Source organism: Castor canadensis, chromosome 8, assembly GCF_047511655.1.
Source record: "Castor canadensis chromosome 8, mCasCan1.hap1v2, whole genome shotgun sequence".
Taxonomy (NCBI): Eukaryota; Metazoa; Chordata; class Mammalia; order Rodentia; family Castoridae; genus Castor; species Castor canadensis.
Genome location: NC_133393.1, coordinates 96,091,031 through 96,097,551, shown reverse-complemented (window position 1 = coordinate 96,097,551; position 6,521 = coordinate 96,091,031). Strand labels below are relative to the sequence as shown.

At 33.3% G+C, this 6,521-nt stretch overlaps 1 pseudogene; it reads right to left on the bottom strand.

Moving 5' to 3' along the window:
* Positions 1–2,009: 2,009 nt before the first annotated feature.
* Positions 2,010–6,285, bottom strand: LOC141425948 (olfactory receptor 6C3-like; annotated as a pseudogene).
* Between the last annotated feature and the right edge of the window lie 236 nt (positions 6,286–6,521).

Genomic DNA, 6,521 nt, shown 5'->3' with positions numbered 1-6,521 from the left:
TGATTAAAATTTGAGATGTGTTGTAGTGAATCAAAGCTGAAATTTGACAGAGTTCTACTCCTTCTCTATGTTCAACTTACCTTTCATTTTCATACAGTTTCACTAATACTCAGAACTGCTAGAATGGTGAAAACATCAGACAATGCCATTGCTGTAATCCAGGCATACTAGCATTTCTTCAAAAGTTCATCTGTTCTACTAACTAGTTTCTTTCTTATTGTGAATGATTTTGTTTTAATCTTCCATTTTTATTTAGAGTGGATATCTTTTTTGACTATAGAGAATGGGGAAGAAGCATAAATATAAAATAAACTATATGAGGTGTAAAAATGCTTTGATATGGCTTCTACATAGATTTAATATAGCATGAGGTACCTAATGTTTTATCCATTCTTTCTGGTATTGACTCAAAGGGACTAATTCGGTTAATCAAAATTGCCAGAAGAGGAATATACACAAAACACAGAGGAATATAAAACACAATACACATAAACATTAAAATTGGTAAGGAAGCTTGGGGGACTGTGTCCAGTGAGAGAGAGAACAAAATAATAACAAACAAATAACAACACACTTTATGTGTTGTTTCCCTATGGCATCTTTTTTGAGATAGACATAATGACCAAAACCAGAAGTTTAATGCCTAGTATTAACAGGTGTACAATGCTTCATAATATTTACCAAAGTGGGAATCTACTACATTGAACCAGAAAATAAATTGACTGCATTATGGCTAGTCTGCTCTCCTTCAAGAATTTTTACTACCATAAAACTGCTAAAGCTTGATAGTTTCTTCCACCCAATCTATTGCTCAACAGAAATGAGAGTGGAAGAGTTTCTTCTTTTTACTAATTAATGTTATAATTTATGTGTCAATATGTTATTAATAATCAGTACCTAGCATGAAAAACTAAATATATAGTGATGCTCATATAAGATAATGTGACTGAAAAACATCAATAACATGTGAAGGACCTTAGCAAAATTAGGCAAAATATAAAAGTAGAGCAAAGACTCTTTTTTTAGTTTTTAAATCAGGCTATTGTATTGTATTGTATTGTATTGGCTCAATGACTTTAGTAAAGTCAGTCAACCTTTCTGAGAATCAAGTTACTCATTTATGAAAAAGACGGAAGCATGTTGATTAGGCCATAAGAGTGATGATAACTGAATTGCATACATCATACCACATACCTACTTCAAAAGATGGCACGGAATAAGTGCTCTTTACGTGAGAGTATTGTTTAGGAAATCCATGTCAAATTTCTGGGTTAAATAAGAAAAACAGTGTCTACATACATTTATGTCTGTATTATTTTATTAATACAGAGAACTAGGAGGACATATAAAACTGGATATAACAGTGATTTCAAAATAATCAGGAAATAAAAAATATTGTAAATTTCAAATTATTCACAAGTAGAAAAACAAATACTCAATGCTGTTGAATGAATGGAAAGAATGGACAATATATAGTACATAAGTGATGTTTGTTGTATATATTTAATTCATTTTCAATGTCTTATAATTTGTAAATTGGGACTCATTACAGAACAGAAATTGAAAATGACATTCATTAAAACAGAATTTACTATTGGAAAAATGAAAACAAAAATACTTTTAGTATTAAGTGTAACAAGAAAAGGTTGTATGCCTTAAGTCATTGGTTTTCTATTCAGAGGTGTAAATCAAGTTTGGACTACTGGTTTTGTTTCAGATACTTTGGAATTAACTGAAAGGGGATCAGGAGTTTCAAATCACACTATGCTACTCAGCTGCAGCCTGTCTCAGAAAAAAGAAAAAAAATAGATAAAAAGAATTGTAAATCAATTATATGGAACTAACAGGTAGTTTTAAGGAAGATACAACATAGTCACTTTCAGCTGAAAAACAAATCTGACACTAATGAGCTCAGCATTTGAAGAAGGTCTGAGATGGATACAGGAAGATAGAGGGTGACTGAATGTGATTTCTGCTTTATTGAATTCTCACAATGGTATTTATTCATGTCAATACATACTCTCATTTGCTTCTATAAAACACTGTTTATGAACCACGTCTTTGAAGGTTTGATTTACTTGCTGATTTCTCAAGATATAAATAAAAGTGTTCAACTTGGGAGCAAAGAAGTGTTGAAAACTGCTACTCCTTTGGTCAATGATGCTCTTTCTGTTGCTGAAGGCTTGCATACATAAATATACAACTTCCATAAGAGATGGAGATGACAATCCACTGAGAGGAACAGGTGGAGAAAGCCTTTTTCCTCTGTGTGGCAGATGGAATTCTCAATATGGTGGTTATGATGCATATGTAGGACAGAATTGCTAATACCAGTGTGTATAACAGAGCAACAAAGGCAAAGGAAAAGCCAATCCTCTCCAACAGCCATGTGTCTGAAAATGAGAGGTGGTAAAATAGGAAATAGTCACAAGAGAAGTGATCAATGATATTGGAAGCACAGAAATCTACCTTGAGGATAAGCATGAGTGGTGTAAAAATGGTAAGAAATCCTGCCAGCCAAGAAGTGAAGACAAGAAGAGTGCAAATTTTCCTATTCATTTTGGTGGTGTAAGGCAGAGGCTTGCAGATGGCAACATAACGATCATAGGACATAGCAGTCAGAAGAAGGAATTCAGACATACCATGGAGATGAAGAAGAATAATTGAGCTAAACAGTTGTTATAGGAAATGGTCTGGACCTTAGTAATTACTGACCAGAAAAATCTATGGATGGAAACACTCATGAATATAATTTCTAAGAAGGAGAAATTCTGTAGAAAGAAATACATAGGAGTCTTTAGAAGTGAATCCAGTGATGTCAGCATGATGATGTTTAGGTTTCCAGTGACACTTATTAGATAAGTCACAAATAAAAAGATAAAAGTTACAACCTGAAGTTCTGGGTTGTCTGATATGCTCAAGAGTATAAACTCTGGGATCACAGTGTGGTTTCTTATTCTGATTATTTCGTTTACAATATCTGTGGTGGAAAAAAATAAGATATTGAATTTAACGTAAAACAAGTGAATATTGGCAATGAAATATAGCAAACAGCTCTTTTCTTATTGGAATTTTGTGATATCTGATCCCTTTTATTAAAGAAAAAATTTATACTCAGCCTATAGTAGAAAAGTAAGCATGTTCACATGTCTACATGTAAAAGTCATCATCAATGATTCTTCATGAAACTTCTTCAAATAGTCAACTTTTCTTTGTGATATACACATTAGAGTAACAGATTTCTACCATATTTATTTGCACTGTTGTAGTTTGAGTATTTGGACCTTGTTTACCATTTTCTAAGATTGTTTGCTTTTACATCTGAAAGTTAAATTTTACTTTTAGTTCTGATGTCATTTACAAACTTAAAAATTTTCTTTGGTGGAAATTCACAATTCGTACCTGCTAGGAAGTTGCTGCATGAGAAAGTCTCAGCACTCTTTTTTTTTCAGTAGGATGTCATGTTTTTCTCTGGACTGCCTGGAGTGTAATCTTCCTCATGATTCCTATGTAGCTGGTATGACAGGTGAGCACCACCAAACCGAGTGTTATATTGTTGTTGAGATTAGGTCTCATGAAATTTCTGCCTGGGCTGGCCTCTAACTTGATCCTTCTTGTCTCAATCTCCCATGTAGCTGGGATTACAGACATGAGCCACTGCTCCTGGTACAATTAGTAACTTTTATAAATATTATGATGTTTTATTCTTAACATGTATTGTTTGAAATATAACTATGGAACTAACTGCATTTGTGGTAGAAATACATTGCATAGAGCTGCCTTGCTTGTAAGCAAGGGTAAAGTCCTTAATTATGGGAAAGAAAGTAGAAATCAGAGAAATTAATATGAGCAAGGACCTGAAAATATAGTTTTATAGCATACTATTGCATTTATGTCTTTGTCTTCCATATTATTTTATTTAGTAATTGACATTTTATGGTTATTCACTTTGTTTTATTACTCTTAAAAATGAACTTATAAGGCAGTTCTTTATGCCATAATACAGCATTGATTCCCTTACCAAAGACTAATTAGAATAAATGAAACTTTCAATATGGTTTATATCATAGAGACCTTAAGGCTTTGAAGTGTAACAGAGATGACTTCTGTCTGTTGTATTCTACTTATAAGTGGAGAGTAGCATTTTGTCTATGATAAGTTATCAGTTTATTTCTTGTGTGACTTTCTTCATTTAGCATAAAAGAAAGACATGTGACAATAGTTATCCTCAACTGAGTTGTCTAGTTGAACCACAAAGGTTATGTATCAAACCTAGTAGTGGACAATTTTCCCCCTTTTATTTTGTTTTTGTCAACGGTATAGTTTTCCTTAAGGAATATACATATTTTGTCACTCTAATCAGACATTAAAAGTGTCAGATTAAAGATGGAAACCATTGTTGTAGTTTAAACAATGGCTGAAACATGAAAATCTATAATTAATAGATATAAATTTGTTAAAGTTATAATTTGAGAATTGTTGCAACTTGTTTCAACAAAATAAACTTTTCAATGATGAACAAAAATACCTTTCTCTATGAATACAAAACATACATTTGATATGTTGGATGATAACAATCAGAATTATAATCATAAATTTGTTTTTATTTACTTAAAACATGATGTGTATTAATAGTGTAATTCAGGAGACATCTATTACATAAATGCCTCTCACACAGAAAAAGTACAGCTTGCAATAAAGGTACAATTTCTAGCAGTCTCAGGTCTAGTAGAAAAAGTTCTCTTTCATAGCTTTTATTTTTCCATATAAACAGAAACATTGTACTAGCCTGCATTCAAAAACTTACTGTTGTTAGTTCTGAGAATTCTAAGATTCTGGAATGTGAAATGTATCAAAGCTCTCTTGATAAATTAAAGATTGAATCCCACACAAGGATAAGCCAATTTACCTTCTCTTGTCACTATATAAATCCCTGAGAGACTAGGTTGAGGAAAGGAAGCATGTCAGCAGAGAGGAGTTTGATAAAAGTGGTAATGTCATCACACATCTTTCTGGAAAGCCAAGCAAAAAGGGAGGTAACAGCAAAGTGCTCCAATCAGCTGATACCTTAGCCTGGTTTCCTGCTGACCAAACTTCATTTTCCTAATGTAAACATGGACTCATTCTCCACCCACATCCACACACAAAAAAAATGGCAAAAGTCTGCCTAAAGTTGATTCTAACAGGGCACTTCAGAACACAGAAATATAGGTTAGTGCAGCACTCCCTTGTAAGATAGATATGTGAATTGAATTGTATGAACTATAAAGAGGATTTCCGTTGATCTAGTTTCATAACTGTGGACATAATTTTTGAAATTTTTTGTTGTATTAAAACTTGGATGAAAAAGAGAAGTAATCATTTGTATACTGAGGTTTCTGCACTAGAAGTTGGAAGAAGGCATTGTGTGAAAGCCAGGCAGAGTGAATGAGTCCCATTAAAGTGGTATGACTTCACACCTATCCTGCCCTCAGAATATATTCTTCATGCCTCCTGCTACCTGATGTTCTCAACTCACACTTAATATCTCAATCCACAGAGTAAATTACTCTACAATGTCTTTCCCTATACCAGGTAGTCATATGGTGAATCAGGTGGGCAGAAGAGGAGAAATTCCTGAATCCCAAAACATCTGAAATCATAATACAAGGAAGATTGAAAATAGGATTTCTGAGTGTTGAAAAAGCTGTGACAGTAATAAGTAGCAGGTAAGGGAAAGTTTATTAGGGATTAGAAAGTAATTTAGCTTACCTCATTATTTTATCAATTCCAACATCTCATAATGATCCTTATGAATTCTACATTCCCTGAGAGAAACAGCTACAGCACGGAAATTTACTCTTCAAAAAAATATGTGGGACAACAGCCATCCCCTGGGAGTTTGATTGAAGAATAGGAGAAATAAGTTGTGCACTCTCAAATATTATTCATTTCATTTCCTATGAAAAATACCTGAAGTAATTTTCTAATGTTTTATTAACATATGTTTGCTAAACAAGGGGGAATCATAGTGACATTTCCAATTAGACTTGTATTATATATTAGTAACATTCCTGCCATCATCTCTTCCCTTCAATCCCCTCCTGCCTTACAGCAATTGCAAGAGTTTCTTAGGTCTATTTCATATATGTATATGAAGTCCATCAACTGTATACCGTCACTTTAATCTCCTTGATTCACATTCCCCCCCCAGTACCTTGCACACACTGTACCTATTTTACAGTCCTGTTTTTCATTATTAACATCTAAGTTGATGCCCAAGGGGGTTTCTGTATGTGTGCTCATTGTGGGTTTACTTTACTTTGGTCCATTCATCCTCTTCTACTACTCTTACACCTTTACCTCCCACCCCTCATTTTTCAACAACTTTCATTATGCATTTTTATATCCTGTACCTTCATATTTTATATTTTACAATATTACTGAAGTTCTATTATTTTCTTACCTTCTTTCACTGGGGTTCCATAGAGTAGTTCCACTATTACAATCAAGTTCTACATCTGAGCTTTTGTGTATGATCA